The sequence below is a fragment of the Bos indicus genome, chromosome 19, assembly GCF_029378745.1.
Source record: "Bos indicus isolate NIAB-ARS_2022 breed Sahiwal x Tharparkar chromosome 19, NIAB-ARS_B.indTharparkar_mat_pri_1.0, whole genome shotgun sequence".
NCBI lineage: Eukaryota > Metazoa > Chordata > Mammalia > Artiodactyla > Bovidae > Bos > Bos indicus.
The window spans coordinates 456,914-480,673 of NC_091778.1; the positions used below are offsets into that span (position 1 = coordinate 456,914).

The 23,760-nt window shown below is 37.9% G+C and overlaps 2 pseudogenes; both read left to right on the forward strand.

Annotated features, from left to right (window-relative positions):
• Positions 1-7,323: 7,323 nt before the first annotated feature.
• Positions 7,324-8,243, forward strand: LOC109569115 (olfactory receptor 8J3-like; annotated as a pseudogene).
• A 5,600-nt stretch (positions 8,244-13,843) lies between these two features.
• Positions 13,844-23,278, forward strand: LOC139177679 (olfactory receptor 5AL1-like; annotated as a pseudogene).
• The last annotated feature ends 482 nt before the right edge of the window (positions 23,279-23,760 follow it).

Consider the following 23,760-nt stretch of genomic DNA (forward strand, 5'->3'; position numbering starts at 1 on the left):
TCAAAGGAGTAAGCATCTTTTAATTTCATGGCTGCAGTCACCATCTGCAGTGATTTTGGAGCTCAAAAAATAAAGTCAGCCACAGTTTCTACTGTTTCCCAATCTATTTGCCATGAAGTGATGGGACCAGATGCCATGATCTTAGTTTTCTGAATGTTGAGCTTTAAGCCCGAGTTTTTCACTCTCTTCTTTCACTTTATCAAGAGGCTCTTTAGTTCTTCTTCACTTTCTGCCATAAGGGTGGTGTCATCTGCATATACGAGGTCATTGATATTTCTCCCAGCAATCTTTGTTCCAGCTTGTGCTTCCTCCATCCCAGCGTTTCTCATGATGTACTCTGTAAATAAGTTAAATAAGCAGGGTGAGAATATACAGCCTTGACATACTCCTTTTCCTATTTGGAACCAGTCTGTTGTTCCATGTCTAGTTCTAACTGTTTCTTTCTGACCTTCATACAGATTTCTCAAGTGGCTGATCAGGCGGTCTGGTATTTGAATCTCTTGAATAATTTTCCACACTTTGTTGTGACCCACACAGTAAAAGGCTTTGGCATAGTCAATAAAGCAGAACTAGATGTTTTTCTGGAACTCTCTTGCTTTTTCAATGATCCAGGGAATGTTGGCAATTTCATCTCTGGTTTCTGTCTTTACTAAAACCAGCTTGAACATCTGGAAGTACATGGTTCAGATACTGTTGAACTTTCCAGCTGCAGCACTGAAGTGGCGGCTACATGGCATGGAGCAGCTGGGAGGACATACCCCACATCCAAGGTTAGAGAAACTCCAGCAAGATTGTAGGAGGGGTGAGTTCATGCTTTGAATCAAACCCCATTCCCTCCAGAGACTCTCAGAGGGCTAAAACAAACCATGTGTGTACAAGGACCCAGAGACCCCACAGAGACTGAGACAGAACTGTGTATGAACGTCTCCTGTGAAGGTACAGGTCAGCAGTGGACTGCCACAGGGACAGGGAATCTTGGTGAAGCAGACTTGGGTATGCCATAAGCCCTCTAGAGGAGGTTGCCAGTAACCCTATCAGAGAGCTGCCAGATCTTATACAGGACTGGGAAAAAGACTCTTGGTGGGCACAAACAGAACCTTGTTCACCAGGACCCAGGAGAAAGGAGAAATGACCCAGCAAGTGACTGACCAAGACTTGCCTGTGGGTGTCCAGGAGTCTCCAGCAGAGGCTTGGGTCGGTGGTGTCCAGCTGCAGGGTTGGGGGCACTGAGTGTAGCAGTGTGTGCATGGGATCTCTTGAAGGAGGTCACCATTATATTCATTACCTGCACCACAGTTTGGCCCCAGATAAATAGCAGTGAGGGAACACAGCTCTACTCACCAACAGAACATTGGATTAAAGATTGACTGAGCATGGCCCCACCCATCAGAACAAGACCCAGTTTCCCCCTCAGTCATTCTATACCATCAGGAAGCTTCCATAAGCCTCTTATCCTTCTCCATCAGAGGGAAGACAGACTGAAAACCACAATCACAGAAAACTAACCAATTTAATCACATGGGCCACAGCCTAGGCTAACTTAATGAAACTATGAGCCATGCCCTATAAGGCCATCAAAGATGGATGGGTCATAGTGGAGAGTTCTGACAAAATGTGGTCCACTGAAGAAGGGAATGACAGACTGCTTTAGTATTCTTGCCTTGAGAACCCCATGAACAGTATGAAAAGGCAAAAGATAGGACACTGAAAGATGAACTCCTCAAGGTGGTAGGTGACCAATATGCTACTGGAGATCAGTGGAGAAATAACTCCAGAAAGAATGAAGAGACTGGAGCCAAAGCAAAAACAATATCCAGTTGTGAATTTGACTGGTGAAGGAAGCAAAGCCTCATGCTGTAAAGAGCAATATTGCATAGGAACCTGGAATGTTAGGTCCATTAATCAAGGCAAGTTGGAAGTGGTCAAACAGGAGATGGCAAGAGTGAATGTCAACATTTTAGGAATGAGTGAAGTAAAATGGACTGAAATGGGGGAATTTAACTCAGATGACCATTATATCTACTACTGTGGGCAAGAATGCATTAGAAAAAATGGAGTAGCCATCATCGTCAACAAAAGAGTCTGAAATGCAGTACTTGGATGCGATCTCAAAAACGACAGAATGGTCTCTGTTCATTTCTAAGGCTAACCATTCAAAATCAAGGTAATCCAAGTCTGTGCATTCTATGAAGACCTACAAGAGCTTTTATAACTAACACCTCCAAAATATGTCCTTTTCATTATATGGGACTGGAATGCAAAAGTAGGAAGTGAAGAAACACCTGGAGTAACAGGCAAATTTGGCCCTGGAGTACAAAATGAAGCAGGGCAAAGGCTAATAGAGTTTTGCCAAGAGAACACACTGGTCATAGCAAACTCCCTCTTCCAACAACACAAGACTCTACACATGGACATCACCAGATGGCCAACACCAAAATTAGATTGATTATATTCTTTGCAGCCAAAGATGGAGAAGCTCTATACAGTCTGTAAAAACAAGACCAGGAGCTGACTGTGGCTCAGATCATGAAATCCTTATTGCCAAATTCAGACTTAAATTGAAGAAAGTATGAAATACCACTAGACCATTCAGGTATGATCTAAATCAAATCCCTTTCCTGTTCCTAATGTAACACAAATTATGTCACAGATATTATCTTTTTTTTCTTCTTCCAATTGTCAAATTTACCTCTTCTCTCTATTTTCAATTTTTCTACTTTTGCTCATTATCCTCTGCCAGAAATCCCATAACACTGCCTAGCTCATTGTTAAAATTTTACAGCCTTCTTCGATTTTCTACTCCGTTCCCACATATATTTTCTATCTCCTTCCAACATGTAATTTCTAGTCCTTTCCAATCATATAATTCATTATCTTTGTAACTGCAAGATTAATCTTTTTTTTTTTTAATAAATGTATAGCTGACCTTGTTAGCCACTTACCCCAAATTCTATCAGTGTTTTACAATTTACTTAGAAAAAAATCCAAATATTTATTGGGACCTACATTATCTGATTTTACTAATACTATTATTCAGTCATTCTGGGCTTAAAGGAAACACTAGCCTCTATTAAGTTCCCATGAAACAAAAAAAGGAAAACACACACACAAAAAAGGTTTTCTATCTTTTTTCCATCTATTTTCTATCTATTTTCTATCTCAGGACAGCATCTTTAGGAAATACACTCTTTCTTATAATCCTGAATGTATTTCCTAAAGGTTCCTGGAATCCTGGAATATTCTTCCTGTGATTTATTCAGTACTTGATTACTTCACATTCTTTAGGTTTTAGTTGAAATTTCACCTTCAGAAAGGACGTCTCTTAACAACATCTAAGAAGTAACTCTCCTAGGTTATCTTGATACATCATTTTTGTGTAATTTACTTATGGTACTTACAATAATCTACAGTTATCTTGTTTATGTGTTTTATTCTAGCCCTTTGTTTATTTCTAATTATTGAAATAGTAGGTTCAGAGGTAAGGGGCAAATAAAGTAACTGAAACTTTAATATCTCTTGGAACAAGTAGGAAACATATAAGATTATATTGTTGTTGTTCAGTCACTAAGTTGTGTCCAGTTCTTTGTGACCTCATGAACTGCAGCATGCCAGACTTCCCTCTCCTTCACTATCTCTCAGAATTTGCTTAAACTCACGTCCATGGAGTCAGTGATGCCATCCAACCATCTCATCCTCTGTCACACCTTCTTCCTCCTTCCCTCAATCTTTCTAGCATCAGGTTATTTACCAATGAGTCAGCTGTTTGCATCAGGTGGCCAAAGTATTGGAGCTTCGTCATCAGCCCTTCCAATAAATATTCAGAGTTGATTTCTTTTAAGATTGACTGGTTTGATCTCCTTGCTGTCCAAGGAACTCTTACAAGTCTTCTCCAGCACCACAGTTTGAAAGTGTCAATTCTTGGATGCTCAGCCGTCTAGAATGACTCAAACTAATTAAGAGGAAGAATGATTTGGAGTCAGAAACTATGAATATCAAATACTCAAAACTGCGTGGTGTTATTACTGCCTTATTTCTTCAATTATTTTTATATCACTGCTTCATTTGTTATTTCATTGCAGAATATTTTTTAATCTTCTCTAGGAGAAAAGATGTCAATAACTCTGGTCTTTTACTGGTCAGGCATTTATGATACACATGTTTTTAAAAAATAACTTTACTGGGTTATGATTGACATAAAAGAGCAGTACATGGTTAATGTATACAATTTGATGAATTTGAATATAAGTATATATTAGTGATAGAGTTACCAAAAACATAGGCTGTAAACATATCCACCATTCCCCAAAGTATCATCCTGTCCATTTTATTATTATTATTATTATTTTATACATATTCATAGTTAACTTTTTGTTAAAGGGTAGATCTTATATTAAATGATGAAATAGTGTTATTCTCTGAATCTAAATGCTTGCCGTTTCATATAAGAAACTGTGATAGAGTAGTTAAGGCAATAGACCATTACTGAGATCAATTAAAATTGAGAAGGGACTATAATTGGCTTAGTTAGTAACAGGAAGCCATCCTTCAAAAGCAGATATTTCTAGGAAAATATTATAATTCCATGCTGATTCTTTGGCAACTATATGCAATGTAATTTTCAGAGAAACCTTATGAAAATAAAATGTTTAGCATTATTACAGTAATAAAAATTATCAGAACCAATACAATATTGTAAAGTAAAAAAAAAAAAATGATCAGAAGTGTAAAAATGACAGAATTCACAATTTCAGTCTACATTGAATAAATGTTAATATATCTACCTAAAGAAACTAAAGACTTATATATAGAAAACTATAAAACACTGGTGAAAGAAATCAAAGAGGACACTAATAGATGGAGAAATATACCATGTTCATGGATTGGAAGAATCAATATAGTGAAAATGAGTATACTACCCAAAGCAATTTATAGATTCAATGCAATCCCTATCAAGCTACCAACAGTATTCTTCACAGAGTTAGAACAAATAATTTCACAATTTGTATGGAAATACAAAAAACGTCGAATAGCCAAAGCGATCTTGAGAAAGAAGAATGGAACTGGAGGAATCAACCTACCTGACTTCAGGCTCTACTACAAAGCCACAGTTATCAAGACAGTATGGTACTGGCACGAAGACAGAAATATAGATCAATGGAACAAAATAGAAAGCCCAGAGATAAATCCACGCACATATGGACACCTTATCTTTGACAAAGGAGGCAAGAATATACAATGGATTAAAGACAATCTCTTTAACAAGTGGTGCTGGGAAATCTGGTCAACCACTTGTAAAAGAATGAAACTAGACCACTTTCTAACACCATACACAAAAATAAACTCAAAATGGATTAAAGATCTAAACATAAGATCAGAAACTATAAAACTCCTAGAGGAGAACATAGGCAAAACACTCTCTGACATACATCACAGCAGGATCCTCTATGACCCACCTCCCAGAATATCGGAAATAAAAGCAAAAATAAACAAATGGGACCTAATTAACCTGCAAAGCTTCTGCACATCAAAGAAAACTATCAGCAAGGTGAAAAGACAGCCTTCAGAATGGGAGAAAATAATAGCAAATGAAGCAACTGACAAACAACTAATCTCAAAAATATACAAGCAACTCCTACAGCTCAATTCCAGAAAAATAAATGACCCAATCAAAAAATGGGCCAAAGAACTAAATAGACATTTCTCCAAAGAAGACATACAGATGGCTAACAAACACATGAAAAGATGCTCAACATCACTCTTTATCAGAGAAATGCAAATCAAGACCATTATGAGATACCATTTCACACCAGTCAGAATGGCTGCGATCCAACAGTCTACAAATAATAATTGTTGGAGAGGGTGTGGAGAAAAGGGAACCCTCTTACACTGTTGGTGGGAATGCAAACTAGTACAGCCACTATGGAGAACAGTGTGGAGATTCCTTAAAAAACTGGAAATAGAACTGCCTTATGATCCAGCAATCCCACTGCTGGGCATACACACTGAGGAAACCAGAAGGGAAAGAGACACGTTTACCCCAGTGTTCATCGCAGCACTGTTTATAATAGCCAGGACATGGAAGCAACCTAGATGTCCATCAGCAGATGAATGGATAAGAAAGCTGTGGTACATATACACAATGGAGTATTACTCAGCCATTAAAAAGAATTCATTTGAATCAGTTCTAATGAGGTGGATGAAACTGGAGCCTATTATACAGAGTGAAGTAAGCCAGAAGGAAAAACACCAATACAGTATACTAACGCATATATATAGAATTTAGAAAGATGATAACAATAACCCTGTGTACGAGACAGCAAAAGAGACACTGATGTATGGAACAGTCTTATGGACTCTGTGGGAGAGGGAGAGGGTGGGAAGATTTGGGAGAATGGCATTGAAACATGTAAAATATCATGTATGAAATGAGATGCCAGTCCAGGTTTGATACACGATACTTGATGCATGGGGCCAGTACACTGGGATGACCCAGAGGGATGGTATGGGGAGGGAGGAGGGAGGAGGGTACAGGATGGGGAGCACATGTATACCTGTGATGGATTCATTTTGATATTTGGCAAAACTAATACAATTATGTAAAGTTTAAAAATAAAATAAAATTAAAAAATAAATAAATGTTAATACAAGGATGGGATAAAAAAAAGAGAGCAGAATAGTGATTGGATCAGTGGTACAGTGGTGAAGAATCCACCTGGTTTGATCTGTGGGTCAGGAAGATCCTCTGGAGGAGGACATAGCAACCTACTCTAGTAATCTTGCCTGGAAAATTGCAGGGACAGAGGAGCCTGACAGTCTACAGTTCATGGGGTCACAAAAAAAGAGTTGGACATGATTTAGCAACTAAACAATATTTTAAAATGACTAGATCATGCTTTATTGAGAAGAAGCAAATAGTTTCAAATTAGAGATCACAAAGAACATTGAATTATTTGGAAGCATGCAGTTACTCAGGAGTTTTTCACACTCAGTGAAGAAGATATCAATATGATGCCATGATATGAATCATGGCTTTAAATATTTTCAAACTAATAAGATATCCATAACAATAAAATTCAATGCATTAGATCTTCAAAATATTCATAATGTTGGATAATTTATTTAATTTGCCACACTTGAATATTCTCTTTAATAGACGATTTCAAATTTGATTTATTAGACCTAGAAACATGAGTTCAATAAATTCTTCGAGGAAATCTCATTCAAGGGATGCTTTTGCCATCTATTGACAGTCCTAGAAAATAATTCCTTAATTTCTAACCAAGTCTCTTTTTCTTCCATATAGATGACTTTCCAAACTCATACATGGCTAATGGAAATTTCACTGGAGTCACTGAATTTATTCTCACAGGAGTCTCAGAATATCCAGACCTCCAGATCCCACTCTTCTTTGTCTTCCTGGTCATCTATGGACTGACCGTGACAGGGAACCTAAGCATCATCACCTTCACCAGTGTGGACTCCCAACTTCAGATCTCCATGTATTTCTTCCTCAGGCAATTGGCTATCGTCAGTCTTGGCAATTCAACTGTCATTGCCCCTAAAATGCTGATCAAAATTTTAGTAAAAAAGCATACCACCTCCTTCTAGGAATGTGCCACCTAACTAGGAGGGTTCTTGGTTTTCATTGTAGCTGAAATTTTCATGTTAGCTGTGATGGCCTATGACCACTATGCAGCCATTTGTAACCCCCTGATCTACAAGATGGTTGTATCTCGGTGGACCTGGCTTCTTTTCATTTCCCTCACATACTTTTACAGCTTTTTCACAGCGGTTGCAGTTTCATGTTGTGTATTTTCTGTGTCTTATTTTTCTTCCCAAGTAATCAATCATTTTAATGTGATACTGCCCCCCTGTTAACATTGTCTTGCTCTGATACTTAATTACCAGAGACAGTAGTATTCATATCTGCATCTACAAACTTGATGCTTTCCATAACTGTAGTTGTATCTTATTTCAACATCATGTTGTCCATTCTAAGGATACATTCATCAGAAGGAAGGAAAAGAGCCTTTTCCACATGTGCTTCACATATGACAGCTGTGTTAGTCTTCTATGGAACTCTGCTTTTCATGTATTTACAGCCTCGAAATAACCATTTACTGGATACCGATAAAATGGCCTCCGTATTTTATACACTGGTGATCCCCATGCTGAGTCCCATGATCTACAGCCTGAGGAACAAGGACTTGAAGGCTGCCTTGAGGAAATTTCTGACAAATTAGTGACGCAATGTTAAAGCTCTATAGGTCACTGAAGAGATGGTGAAGACAGGCTGCCATTGTGTGGCATATAGTATGAACAACATTAGAAGCTAAATGAATGGGTTATTTTCCCATTGTACAATTTTTGTTTTGAGAAAAAGTCCTAGTCCACATCTTTCAAACAAAAATCTTTAATACAAGCCCTTTTTTCTAATCTAAAAAGTGAAAAAATTGAGACAACAGCCACAGAAATTTTGGGAACAAATTGGAAAAACAGATAGTGAAAGTCAGATCCATATTATCTCCACAAAATCTGTGCAATTCACTGGTCTCAAGGCACGTAGGTGTGAAGATTTTAGTATCCCAGGAAAGGTTTTGTGTGTGTGTGTGTGTGTGTGTGCACATGTGCACGCATGTGCTTAGTCATGTATGACACTTTGAGACCCCATGGATTGTAGCCCACTCCTCTGTCTGTTGAATTTTCCAGGCAAGAATATTCAAATGGGTTGCCATTTCTTCCTCCAGAAGATCTTCCTGACCCAGGGATAAAACCCACGTCTCCTGTCTCCTGCAGATGGATTCTTTACCACTGAGCCACCCAGAAATCCCAGACAAGGCTAAAAGTATAAAGAAATATTTATGTAACTATCTGTGAGACAGAGTTTGTAGTTTGACACAAACTTTGTTATTTTTTTCTAAAAGGAAAAGAATAAATATAATCAACTCTCATAAGATTATAACAATATTTAGAAATGTTCACAGTATGATGTTCCCGTGTCCAACATAGACTCAATTTCCCCTGAACATCAATGTTTTCAAGAAAATTAGTGTAATCCTTGAAGTGACAACAGAAAGTGATTCTGTGTCCTTCTGCTTTCTTCTCAGTCTTCAGTGCTAGTATGTGTACCTAAGGTTGGGATTTTTTCAGTGTTATGTCCTCTCCTACCCACTTCATCTACTTCATCCCAATCTGTTTTGTACACATGAAACTCTTTGCTGGAAGAGAGTGTTCTGCCCTCTTCTGTGGTATCAAAACTCTTATTTGTAAAACTGCAAGTTCATGGGTCAAAGTGCTAAACAGAAAAATAAAATATAAAACTTCTCAAATAAAATTTGAAAAAGTAATTTTATCTATCACACACAAAACATTATAAAGGTCAATGAAAAGAAATATCTCAATTGAAATGAACAAAATTTAGACATTTTAGATGGAGATATATGAATGAACAACAAGTGTATAGAAAAGTGTTCAGTATTATTAATCATCAAGTAAATGAAAATCAAATGCACAAGGAGATTATTTTTATCCCAGTTTCAATTAATATTTTTTTTTACTTCAAATATTGGCAAGTATGTATGTAAAGTATGAATTCTCATGAATGGTTTTAGGTAATGAAAATGCAAGAGTTAGTTTAGAACTCTGCAGTTTGTTATAAAGTTAAATATATAATTATTTGTGTTCCAACAATTTCCATCATATACCTATTACTAGGGAAATTAATATATCTATGCACATGCATGCTAAGTCACTTTGGTTGCACCCGACTCTTTTTGACACTATGGACTCCTCTGTCCATGGAATTCACCAGGGAAGAATACTGGAGTAGGTTGCCATGCCCTCATCCAGAGGATCTTCCAAATCAGGGATGGAAACTGCATCTCATCTCTTATGTCTCATTCATTGGCAGGCAGATTCTTTACCCTTGAGAAGCCCCACATATATGCACACATACAGTTATATAGGAGTGTTTATACTAGATTTATTCAGTTCAGTTCAGTCGCTCAGTCATGTCCAACTCTTTGCAACCCCATGAACTGCAGCACGCCAGGCTTCCCTGTCCATCACCAACTCCCAGAATCCACCCAAACCCATGTCATTGAGTTGGTAATGCTATCCAACCATCTTATCCTCTGTTGTCCCTTTCTCCTCCTGCCCTCAAACTTTCCCAGCATCAGGGTCTTTTCAAATGAGTCAGCTCTTTGCATCAGGTGGCCAAAGTACTGGAGTTTCAGCTTCAACATCAGTCTTACCAATAAATACCCAGGACTGATCCTTTAGGATGGAGTGCTTGGATCTCCTTGCAGTACAAGAGACTCTCAAGAGTTTCTCCAACCCTACAGTTCAAAAGCATCAATTTTTCTGTGGTCAATTTTCTTAATAGTCAAACTCTCACATCAATACATGACCACTGGAAAAACCATACCCTTTACTAGACAGAACTTTGTTAACAAAGTAATGTCTCTGCTTTTCAATATGTTATCTAGGTCGGTCATAACTTTCCTGCCAAGGAGTAAGCATCTTTTAATTTCATGGCTGCAATCACCAACTGCAGTGATTTTCGAGCCCCCCAAAATAAACCCTGACACTGTTTCCACTGTTTCCCCATCTATTTCCCATTAAGTGATGGGACCAGATGCCATGATGTTAGTTTTCTGAATGTTGAGCTTTAAGCCAACTTTTTCACTCTCCTCTTTCACTTTCATCAAGAGGTTATTTAGTTCTTAGCTTTCTGCCATAATGGCAGTGTCATCTGCATATCTGAGGTTATTGATATTTCTCCCAGCAATCTTGATTGCAGCTTGTGCTTCTTCCAGCCCAGCGTTTGTCATGATGTACTCTGCATAGAAGTTAAATAAGCAGGGTGACAATATACAGCCTTGATGTACTCCTTTTCCTATTTGGAATCAGTCTGTTGTTCCATGTCCTGTTCTAACTGTTGTTTCCTGACCTGCATACACATTTCTCAAGAGGTAGGTCAGGTGGTCTGATAATCTCATCTCTTGAAGAATATTCCACAGTTGATTGTGATCCACACAGTAAAGGCTTTGGCATAATCAATAAAGCAGAAATAGATGTTTTTCTGGAACTTTCTTGGTTTTTCATGATCCAGCGGATCTTGGCAACTTGATCTCTGGTTCCTCTGCCTTTTCTAAAACCAGCTTGAACATCTGGAAGTTCACACTTCATGTATTGCTGAAGCCTGGCTTGAAGAATTTTGAGCATTACTTTACTAGTGTGTGAGATGAGTGCAATTCTGCAGTAGTTTGAGCATCCTTTGGCATTGCCGTTCCTTGGGATTGGAATGAAAATTGACCTTTTCCAGTCCTGTGGCCAGTGCTGAGCTTTCCAAATTTGCTGGCATATTGAGTGCAACACTTTAACAGCATCATCTTTCAGGATTTGAAATAGTTCTATCAGAATCCCATCACCTCCACTAGCTTTGTTCATAGAATGCTTCCTATGGCCCACTTGACTTCACATTCCAGGATGAAAGGTTTTAAAGTAACACAAAACTTGTATTTATTTGTTCAATTATCCTACTTGTATATTTGGAGTTTCTAAAAGTGCTAGCTCCTACAAGGTTTGGGGGAGATGGAAAATAACTATCTGTTTTTTTTTTTTTTTTTCAAAAAAATGAAATTTAGATTATTTAAAAAATAATTAATAGGTAAATGAATTGTTAGACATAACACATGAGAAGTAATGAAACACCTCTAGGAAGAATTGAAACTTCACCTGACATCTGATGGATACATAGAATGATAAAGCCAACTAGATTGCAAAGACAGAAGGAAGAGTTTCTGCTTCAACTATGTACAAAATTCATGATCATATCTGAAAAACTGATAGTATTCATAATGGCTTAACACTGGAAATTACATAAAAAATGTCACAAAAAGTGAGACAAGTCTGAAAAGAAGGGGTTGCTTTTCAAAGTTAAGTTAGCCAACCCTTTGGAATATATCCTATGTAAAGAGGAAATAGTAAGCTATGATTTGCATGTTAAAAAGTACACTCTATTACAATGAACAGAGAAAGGCTGGCTAAGATAAATGTGTGGACAATAATACAGAAAGTTGTGATAGAGGCCTAAATTACAAGTAGACAGGTTTGAAAAAAAAATAGGTTAAATAATTAGTGTGTTCAATATCTAATTTTTATCAGTGGAGTTTAGAAAGATATAAGAAATGTATTTTCTTGACTTTGTGCCTGCGTAACTGGCTGTAATAAGACACCACTCACTGAGTTAGAAAATGCATGCTTCAAAGCAGATGAAAAATATAGGAAGGCTTCTGCACAACAAGGGAAACTATAAGCAAGGTGAAAAGAGCCTTCAGAATGGGAGAAAATAATAGCAAATAAAGCAACTGACAAAGAACTAATCTCAAAAATATACAAGTAACTCCTGAAGCTCAATTCCAGAAAAATAAATGACCCAATCAAAAAATGGGCCAAAGAACTAAATAGACATTTCTCCAAAGAAGACATACACACGGCTAACAAACACATGAAAAGATGCTCAACATCACTCATTATTAGAGAAATGCAAATCAAAACCACAATGAGATACCATTTCACGCCAGTCAGAATGGCTGCGATCCAAAAGTCTACAAGCAATAAATGCTGGAGAGGGTGTGGAGAAAAGGGAACCCTCTTATACTGTTGGTGGGAATGCAAACTAGTACAGCCACTATGGAGAACAGTGTGGTGATTCCTTAAAAAAACTGGAAATAGAACTGCCTAATGACCCAGCAATCCCACTGCTGGGCATACACACTAAGGAAACCAGAATTGAAAGAGACATGTATACCCCAGTGTTCATCACAGCACTGTTTATAACAGCCAGGACATGGAAGCAACCTAGATGTCCATCAGCAGATGAATGGATGAGAAAGCTCTGGTACATATACACAATGGAGTATTACTCAGCCATTAAAAAGAATACATTTGAATAAGTTCTACTGAGGTGGATGAAACTGGAGCTTATCATACAGCATGAAGTAAGCCAGAAACAAAAACACCAATACAGTATAGTAACACATATATATGGAATTTAGAAAGATGGTAACGATAACCACAGAAGAACTGTACAAAAAATATCTTCAAGACTAAGATAATCACGATGGTATGATAACTCACCTAGAGCCAGACAGCCTGGAATGTGAAGTCAAGTGGGCCTTAGAAAGTATCACTATGAACAAAGCTAGTGGAGGTGATGGAATTCCAGTGGAGCTATTCCAAATCCTGAAAGATGATCCTGTGAAAGTGCTGCACTCAATATGCCAGCAAATTTGGAAAACTCAGCAGTGGCCACAGGACTGGAAAAGGTCAGTTTTCATTCCAATATCAAATAAAGGCAATGCCAAAGAATGCTCAAACTACCGAACAATTGCACTCATCTCACACACTAGTAAAGTAATGCTCAAAACTCTCCAAGCCAGGCTTCAGCAATATGTGAAGTGTGAACTTCCAGAAGTTCAAGCTGGTTTTAGAAAAGGCAGAGGAACCAGAGATCAAATTGTCAACATCCACTGGATCATGGAAAAAGCAAGAGAGTTCCAGAAAAAACAAACAAACAAAAAAACAAAAAAGCATCTATTTCTGCTTTATTGACTATGACAAAGCCTTTGACTGTGTGGATCACAATAAACTGTGGAAAATCCTGAAAGAGATGCGAATACCAGAGCACCTGACCTGCCTTTTGAGAAACTTATATGCAGTTCAGGAAGGAACAGTTAAAACTGGATATGGAACAACAGACTGTTTCCAAATAGGAAAAGGAGTACGTCATGGCTGTATATTGTCACCTTGCTTATTTAACTTCTATGCACAGTACATCATGACAAACGCTGGGCTGGAAGAAGCACAAGCTGGAATCAAGATTGCCAGCAGAAATATCGATAACCTGAGACATGAAGATGACACAACCCTTATGGCAGAAATTGAAGGAGAACTAAAAAGCCTCTTGATGAAAGTGAAAGTGGAGAGTGAAACAGTTGGCTTAAAGCTCAACATTCAGAAAACTAGATCATGGCATCTGGTCCCATCACTTCATGGGAAATAGATGGGAAAACAGTGGAAACAGTGTCAGACTTTATTTTTTGGGGGCTCCAAAATCACTGCAGATGGTGATTGTAGCCATGAAATTAAAAGATGCTTACTCCTTAGAAGGAAAGTTATGACTAACCTAGATAGCATATTCAAAAGCAGAGACATTACTTTGCCAACAAAGGTCCATCTAATCAAGCCTATGGTTTTTCCAGTGGTCATGTATGAATGTGAGAGTTGGACTGTGAAGAAAGCTGAGCGCCAAAGAATTGATGCTTTTGAACTGTGGTGTTGGAGAAGACTCTTGAGAGTCCCTTGGACTGCAAGGAGATCCAACCAGTCCATTCTGAAGGAGATAAGCCCTGTGGTTTCTTTGGAAGGAATGATGCTAAAGCTGAAACTCCATTACTTTGTCCACCTTATGTGAAGAGTTAACTCACTGGAAAAGACTCTGATGCTGGGAGGGACTGGGGGTAGGAGGAGAAGGGGACGACAGAGGATGAGATGGCTGGATGGCACCACTGATCGATGGATGTGAGTCTGAGTGAGCTCCGGGAGCTGGTGATGGACAGAGATGCCTGGTGTGCTGTGATTCATGGGGTCGCAAAGAGTCGGACACGACTGAGCGACTGAACTGATCTGAACTGAACGATAACCCTGTATGTGAGACAGCAAAGAGACACAGATATATAGAACAGTCTTTTGTACTCTGTGGGAGAGGGAGAGGGTGGGATGATTTGGAGGAATGGCATGGAAACATATATAATATCATTTAAGAAATGAATCACCAGTCCAGTTTTGATACAGGATCCTTGGGACTGGTGCACTGGGACAACCCGGAGGGATGGTATGGGAAGGGAGGTGGTATGGAGGTTCAGGATGGGGAACACGTGTACACCTGTGGTGGATTCATGTTGATGTGTGGCAGAACCAATACAATATTCTAAAGTAATTAGCCTCCAAATAAAATAGGTAAATTTAAATTGCAAAAATAAAAATAAAAATATAGGATAGTTTTTGAATTTCTGAAATCTCTTTTGAGCATGTTATATTTAGTTACTTTGGGAATATGTAAGTGAATTTTTCTGGGAATCTCTTGAGTATATACCTGGAGATCAGAGGAGAAATCTGGCCTAGAAATTTAGACTTTTGCAACACAAAAGTGAGAACCATCCCCAGAACATTTGATGGGAGCTCCAAAAGAGTGTGCAAAAAATGACACAAGATGGCTTAGGAACGAAATGTAAAGTAATGCTTTAATTAAAACATAAACACAGGGAGTGGAACCACCAAGAAGTGTGAATGTGGACAGAATGTTGATTCTGATGACTTGCAAACCAAACCAAAACAAAATAAAACAATGGTTTTCATGAAAATTAATGTCAATGATATCTGGGGCTACATAGACAACATAAAAGAAGTCTCCATTGCCTATGGGAATAAGGAGATTGTTGGTGAATGTGGAATGAATAATTGTATTACAATTATGGTGAGAACAAATTCAGAATACAAGTTGATATATAATTGCTAAAGATGAAGCAAATAACTTTCCAGGATATTTAGTACTGAAAGAATGAAGAGGAGAGGGGTTGATGGATGGAGGAAAAGGAAAATAAGTCACAGGTCGTTGGTAATGATTTCAACATGCATCTTGTTTTTAAACTGAGGGGGAAGATCGAATAAATTAGTAGAGGATGAATATATGGGATGAACAAAACAGCTTGGGAACAAAAATATAAGTTTGTATATTAGAAAGAGAAATTTGTATGTTGTGAATAGTCATTGTGGCAATTGATCACAGAGTCTAAGCTGTTTAGGGTTCAGTCAGTTCAGTTCAGTCACTCAGTTTTGTCCAACTCTTTGTGATCCCATGAATCGCAGCATGCCAGGCCTCCCTGTCCATCACCATCTCCCGGAGTTCACTCGAACTCACGTCTACTGAGTCGGTGATGCCATCCAGCCATCTCATCCTCTGTCGTCCCCTTTTCCTCCTGCCTCCAATCCCTCCCAGCATCAGAGTCTTTCCAATGAGTCAACTCTTCACGTGAGGTGGTCAAAGTACTGGAGTTTCAGCTATAGCATCATTCCTTCCAAAGAATATCCAGGGATGATCTCCTCTAGAATGGACTGGTTGGATCTCCTTACAGTCCAAGGGACTCTCAAGAATGTTCTCCAACACTGCAGTTCCAAAGCATCAATTCTTCGGCGCTCAGCTTTCTTCACAGTCCAACTCTTACATCCATACATGACCACAGGAAAAATCATAGCCTTGACTAGACAGACCTTTGTTGGCAAAGTAATGTCTCTGCTTTTCAATATGCTATCTAGGTTGGTCATAACTTTTCTTCCAACAGTAAGCGTCTTTTAATTTCATGGCTGGAGTCACCATCTGCTGTGATTTTGGAGCCCAAAAAGATAAAGTCTGACACTGTTTCCCCCACTATTTCCAATGTAGTCATAGGACCAGATGCCATGATCTTCGTTTTCTGGATGTTGAGTTTTAAGCCAACTATTTCACTCTCCTCTTTCACTTTCATCAAGAGGCTCTTTAGTTCCTCTTCACTTTCTGCCATAAGGGTGGTGTCATCTGCATATCTAAGGTTATTGATATTTCTGCTGGCAATCTTGATTCCAGCTTGTGCTTCTTCTAGCCCAGCATTTGTCATGATGTACTCTGCATAGAAGTTAAATAAGCAGAGTGACAATATACAGCCTTGATGTACTCCTTTTCCTATGTTAAGTAAAGGAGGTGGCAGTACATAAAGGATACTTAGGGTAAAGTGATTGGGTGGATACATAAAGGGTTGTAGTGTCATAATTGATGTGAAAGCAAAGTTCAGAAAGTTGTGGTCATAAGACAAGTTTTTTTATTTTGGATAGCTACTCTTTTATCAATTGTTACCTAAAGCAAGCTTCAAAATGGATTCTCGGGAGTAGAACGCTCAAGTGGATAAACAGTGGGGTCGCAGATTCCAAGATCAAGAACCTAAGAAGCCAAGGTACGAAATAAGTGGTGTTCATGACACTGATGGCAAATTTGTGGACGATAAACATGATGGCATCAATACCAGAGCCTTCATTGGATAAAAGGGAGCGACCTGGATCCATATGTGATGACAGTGAATATGGGGATAAACCTCTAAGCGTCAGGGAGTGTACTTAAATGCAAGACACAGCAATGACAGAAAAGAATGCTCCAACATAAACAATGCCTTATTTCACCTGCCAGATTTAACATATATGGAGAGTTTCAAATGGAATAGCTTGAAGAAACCTGTAAAGAAATGCATTTTCAAGGATGATCCAAGTTTCAGTTTAAAGACAGGAAACTAAAATGACTGAAGATATTGGTGAGTTTGGTAACGTCAGAGCAAGAGCTACACAGACTCCAACACATCAGAAAACTATAAGTACTAGAAAAATTAAGAGCCAAGAAAGGTAATGATCTGAGATCACAGTCAATAAGGCAATGGAAAAAAGACCTCAAAATATTGAAAAAAGAATAACCTACAATCATGGGTATAATGGGATTGCACCATCTTTTCTTTTGAGAACAAGCCTAAATATGAATACTATTAATACTAATGGAATGAAAAACCATGTGTCTGTGCTCAGTCGTGTCTGACTCATGGACTGTAGCCAGCCAGGCTCCTCTGTCCATGGGCTTTCCAGGCAAGAATACTAGAGTGGTTTGCCATTTCCTCCTCCATGGAATCTTCCTACCCAGGGATCCAACCCTTGTCTCCCACATCTCCTGTATTGGTAGGAAGATTCTTTGTTACTGCACTGCCACATGAGAAGCCCATTTTAAGAGCTAAAATTTACTCATTTCCACATACTGCAGGAAAGGTATTATTTCAAGCACTTAAGGTGGACAGACTTAGATATCGCCTTTCAAAAATTTTCTGATTAATGGCGAAATTCTTACCTCTACAAAAAGAATTCATTTCTATAAACTATGAATTGAGATCATGGAGTCCAGAACTAGTTCATGAGCTATTTTGCTTCATCCCACGCTAATCATGAAACAGGAAGAGGGTTTAAGCTCTCACTCTCAGCTCCCAAATCTGAAAATGAAGAGGATAGCTTATCACCAGTCGATAGGGTTGATGGAAAGATGACCTGAGATGAAGTAGTAAAAAAAAAAAAAAATTAAAAATCAAACATATCTGCTCAAATGAAGATCATCACAAGCTGTTTCTTTTAATAAGCCAGAAAACAGTTTTTACTTCTACAAAATTATCTTGATTTTTTTCTTCTCCTGTTTAACATTTAAATGTTAGGAGCCATTTGATAAATATGTTTTCTGAATCATTTAAATATATTTTTAATCATTCCATTCATTTTTCAGAAAAAAGCAGGACTATGTTTCTAAGGGCTTTTCTCCCTTTAATTCCCAAATATTACATAGTAATTGAACAAAAACTAGATATCATAGTAAGAGAATAAAATAAAATAAAAATCATCCTGAACAGTTGGTATAGAGATGGTCAGAATATAATATTACCTTTCATATTACCCCTTCTGAAATTATTCTTTTCTATATGTTTTATTAAATCTATTGATTCACCTAGTAAGTCATTATATATACAAAAACAACAATTTCCAGAGTTCCTAAATATTTCCAACATATTCAACTTAGGGATCCAAGATTCTGAACATGCCATCACCAAAAAAAATTGCAAACCATTCTGTCTGCAGTGGTTTCAGGACGAGGTGATCACACACCTTCTAGTCAGAAATCAGATGACCTCAAAACAATCTCATTTCAGTCTTAGGCCTCATGTCTTTCGTTTAGAGCTCCACACCTGCCCCATCTGCAGCAGGTGGATGACCGACTGAAATTATGTTTTTAATTTATTGTTTTCTGTTAATTAAAATTTTCAAAGACATAGTATGTTTGTTTAAAGTATTTAATGGACATAACTTATTTATTTATTTTAATATAAATTTATTTATTTTAATTGGAAGCTAATTATTTTACAATATTATATTGATTTTGCCATACATCAGCATGAATCCACCATGGGTGTACACGTGTTCCCCATCCTGAACACCCTCCCACCTCCGTCCCAATACCATCCCTCTGAATCATCCCAGTGCACCAGCCCCAAGCATCCTATATCATGCACTGAACCTGGACTGGTGATTGGTTTCACATATGATATTATACATGCTTCAATGTCATTCTCTCAAATCATCCCACCCTCACCCTCTCCCACAGATTTCAAAAGACTGTTCTATACATCTTTGTCTCTTTTGCTGTCTCACATACACAGTTATCATTACCATCTTTCTAAAGTCCATATATATGCGTTCAGTTCAGTTCAGTTCAGTCACTCAGTTGTGTCCGACTGCGACCCCAAGAATCGCAGCACGCCAGGCCTCCCTGTCCATCACCAACTCCCAGAGTTCACTCAGACTCACATCCATTGAGTGCCATCCATCCATCTCATCCTCTGCCATCCCCTTTCTTGCCTGCCCCCAATCCCTCCCAGCATCAGTCTTTTCCAATGAGTCAACTCTTCACATGATGTGGCAAAAGTATTGGAGTTTCAACTATAGCATCACTCCTTCCAAAGAAATCCCAGGGCTGACCTCCTTTAGAATGAATTGGTTGGATCTCTTTGCAGTCCAAGGGACTCTCAAGAGTCTTCTCCAACACCACAGTTCAAAAGCATCAATTCTTCAGCACGCAGCTTTCTTCACAGTCCAATTCTCACATCCATACATGACTACTGGAAAAACCATAGCCTTTACTAGACAGACCTTTGTTGGCAAAGTAATGTCTCTGCTTTTGAATATGCTATCTAGGTTGGTCATAACTTTCCTTCCAATGGGTAAGTGTCTTTTAATTTCATGGCTGCAGTCACCATCTGCAGTGATTTTGGAGCCCCCCAAAATAAAATCTGACACTGTTTCCACTGTTTCTACATCTATTTCCCATGTAGTGATGGGACAAGATGCCATGATCTTCTTTTTCTGAATGTTGAGCTTTAAGCCAACTCTTTCACTCTTATCTTTCACTTTCATCAAGAGGTTTTTTAGTTCCTCTTCACTTTCTGATATATGGGTGGTGTCATCTGCTTATCTGAGGTTATTGATATCTCTTCCAGCAATCTTGATTCCAGCTTGTTCTTCTTCCAGCCCAGGATTTGTCATGATGTACTCTGCATAGAAGTTAAATAAGCAGGGTGACGGTATACAGCCTTGACATCCTCCTTTTCCTATTTGGAACCAGTCTGTTTTTCCATGTCCATTTCTAATTTTATATGCATTAGTATACTATATTGGTGTTTTTCTTTCTGGCTTACTTCACTGTGTATAACAGGGTCCAGTTTCATCCACCTCCTTAGAACTGATTCAAATGTATTCTTTTCAATGGCTGAGCAATATTCCATTGTGTATATGTACCACAGCTTTCTTATCTATTCATCTGCTGATGGACATCTAGGTTGCTTCCATGTCCTGGCTGTTATAAACAGTGCTGTGATGAACACTGGGGTACACATTTTTTTTTTTTTTTCAATTCTGGTTTCCTCAGTGTGTATGCCCAGCAGTGGGATTGCTGGGTCATATGGCAGTTCTATTCCCAGTGTTTTAAGGAATCACCACACTGTTCTCCATAGTGGCTGTACTAGTTTACATTCCCACCAACAGTGTAAGAGGGTTCCCTTTTCTCCCCACCCTCTCCAGAATTTATTCCTTGTAGACTTTTGGATAGCAGCCATTCTGACTGGTGTGAAATGGTACTTCATTGTGGGTTTGAGTTGCATTTCTCTAATAATGAGTGATGTTGAGCATCTTTTCATGTGTTTGTTAGCCACCTGTATGTCTTCTTTGGAGAAATGTCTGTTTAGTTCTTTGGCCCATTTTTTATTGGGTCATTTATTTTTCTTGGAGAAGGAAATGACAGCCCACACAAATATTCTTGCCTGGAAAATCTCATGGATGGCAGAGCCTGGTAGGCTACCGTCCATGGGGTCGCAAAGCGTCAGACATGACTGAGCGACTTCACTTCACTTCACTTATTTTTCTGGAATTTAGCCGAAGGAGTTGCTTGTATATTTTTGAGATTAATTCTTTGTCAGTTGCTTCATTTGCTATTGTTTTATCCCATTATGAAGGCTGTCTTTTCACCTTGCTTATAGTTTCTTTTGTTGTGCAGAAGCTTTTAATTTTAATTAGGTCCCATTGTTTATTTTTGGTTTTATTTCCAATATTGTCGAAGGTGGGTCATAGAGGATCCTGCTGTGATTTATGTCGGAGAGTGTTTTGCCTATGTTCTCCTCTAGGAGTTTTGTAGTTTCTGGTCTTTAAATCTTTAATGTATTTTGAGTTTATTTTTGTGTGTGGTGTTAGAAAGTGTTCTAGTTGCATTCTTTTACAAGTGGTTGACCAGTTTTCTCAGCACCACTTGTTTTAACAAGTGGAGATTGTCTTTTCTCCATTGTATATTCTTGCCTCCTTTGTTGAAGATAATGTGTCCATAGGTGCATGGACTTATCTTTGGGCTTTCTATTTTGTTCCTTTGATCTATTTTCCTGTCTTTGTGCCAGTACCATACTGACTGTCTTGATGACTGTGGCTTTGTAGTAGACCCTGAAGTCAAGCTGGTTGATTCCTCCAGTTCCGTTCTTCTTCCTCCAGATTTCTTTAGCTATTCAAGGTTTTTTTTTTTTTTTTTTTTTTTTTTTTTATTTCCACACAAATTGTGAAATTATTTGTTCTAGTTCTGTGAAAAATACTGTTGGTAGCTTATAGGGATTGCATTGAATATATAGATTGCTTTGTGTAGTATACTCATTTTCACTATATTGATTCTTCTGATCCACAAATGGGTATATTTCTCCATCTATTAGTGTCCTCTTTGATTTCTTTCACCAGTGTTTTATAGTTTTCTATATATAGGTTTTTTGTTTCTTAAAATATTTCAATAATTAAAATAAATTGTGCTCAAGTAACTCTGTATTTATTTTCTTTTATTAAAAATAGATAAGAAATTATTCAATTATGCTAGATATTAAATAAAATGTCATATTTCTATCTTCCAAACCCCACAGAGTTCCATACTTTGGAAATTCTGCAGAGAAAAAAATCACTTCATTCTGAAACCAGAATTTCCATGGAGAGTCTCCTCTGAATGTGTCCAACATAAGATCAGGGAAGATCAGAATCAGTTCCCAACATCTGCTTGTTTATCTCTAAGGGAGACAAGAATACTCAGACTGTGTGCTCTAGGGGATTTTATTGTTAAAAAAAAAAAAATCAAATCTCTACTATAGCAAAAGCCCATTACTCTGTAGTGTCTGAGTTTATCCTCTTGGGACTCACAGATAATTCAGAACTTCAAGCCATTCTCTTTGGTGTATTTCTAGGAATCTATTTAGCTAGTGTCCTTGGTAATCTTGGTTTGATTGTACTAGTACAGGTCAGCCTGCAGCTTAACACACCCATGTTTGTTTGTTTTTTTTTCCTCAGCCATCTGGCTTTTATTGATTTTTCTTTTACTTCATCTGTCACCCCAAACACCTTGGTGAATTTTCTGTGTGAAGTTAAAAGTATAACATTTTATGAATGTGCCATTCAGATGTGTTGCTTCATCACATTTGTAGTTTGTGAACAGTATTTGCTCTCAGTCATGGCCTATGACAGGTATGTTGCCATTTGCAACCCTTTATGCCATCCTCATGCCTAAAAAACTCTTCAATCAGGTCATTGCTAACACATATATTTATGGAGTCGTTGTGAGTCTTGCACAGATAGTCGCAACATTCCTCTTATCTTTCTGTGGTTCCAATAGAGTCAACCACTTCTACTGTGATGATGTTCCCTTGGCTGCACTGGCTTACTCTGACACTCACGTTAAAGAGCTGATGCTGTTAACCATTGCTGGGTTCAACACTCTTTGCTCTCTACTGATGGTGATCATTTCTCATATCTTCATCCTCTTTGCCATTCTTAGGATCCGTTCTTCTGAAGGGAGCCAAGAAGCCTTTCTATTTGTGTTTCTCATTTCACCTTCATCACCATATTTTATGCAACAGTCATTTTTATGTACCTCCTGCCCATTTCAAGCCATTCTCTGAATACAGATAAATTTGCTTCAGTATTCTGTGTGGTAGTGATTCCCATGTTAAACCCATTGATTTATAGCTTGAGAAATCAGGAAGTAAAGAATGCACTGAAGAGAATTATAGAAAAGTTCCATTTGGCTATCAAATAACTGAAAAATCAAGGACAGGGAGGAATCAGAGGACTTGGAGTTGTGGCTTATCTAGAGTCAAAATGCTGATAAATGATAGGGTCAAATTCCTCACTGTCAGTGTTCATATTTATTCAATATGTCTTACCCACTGTTTCATTCTTGGTGATTTACACGTGAAAGGCATTTTGTAAATTTAGAGGTGTTAAATTTTAAAAGGAAAAAGAGACAGACAAACAAGGAAAGACAGAGACAGAAACAGATAGAGATATCTTAACCTGTTTGAACAGACATCTTTAAAATTAAAGAAATGGAACATCAGGCATAATGACTTTATCTGAATTCTTTCTCATATGGGTCATACTAAGAAAGATCAACATTTGATGTCTTATATTTCAAGTTTGCTGCATAGATAATCTGGAAAATAAGGCAAAGTTTAATAGCAATATTTTTTTTATTATTATTTTAACACTGAATAATCTTCCTAACACTCCTGTTCTTGC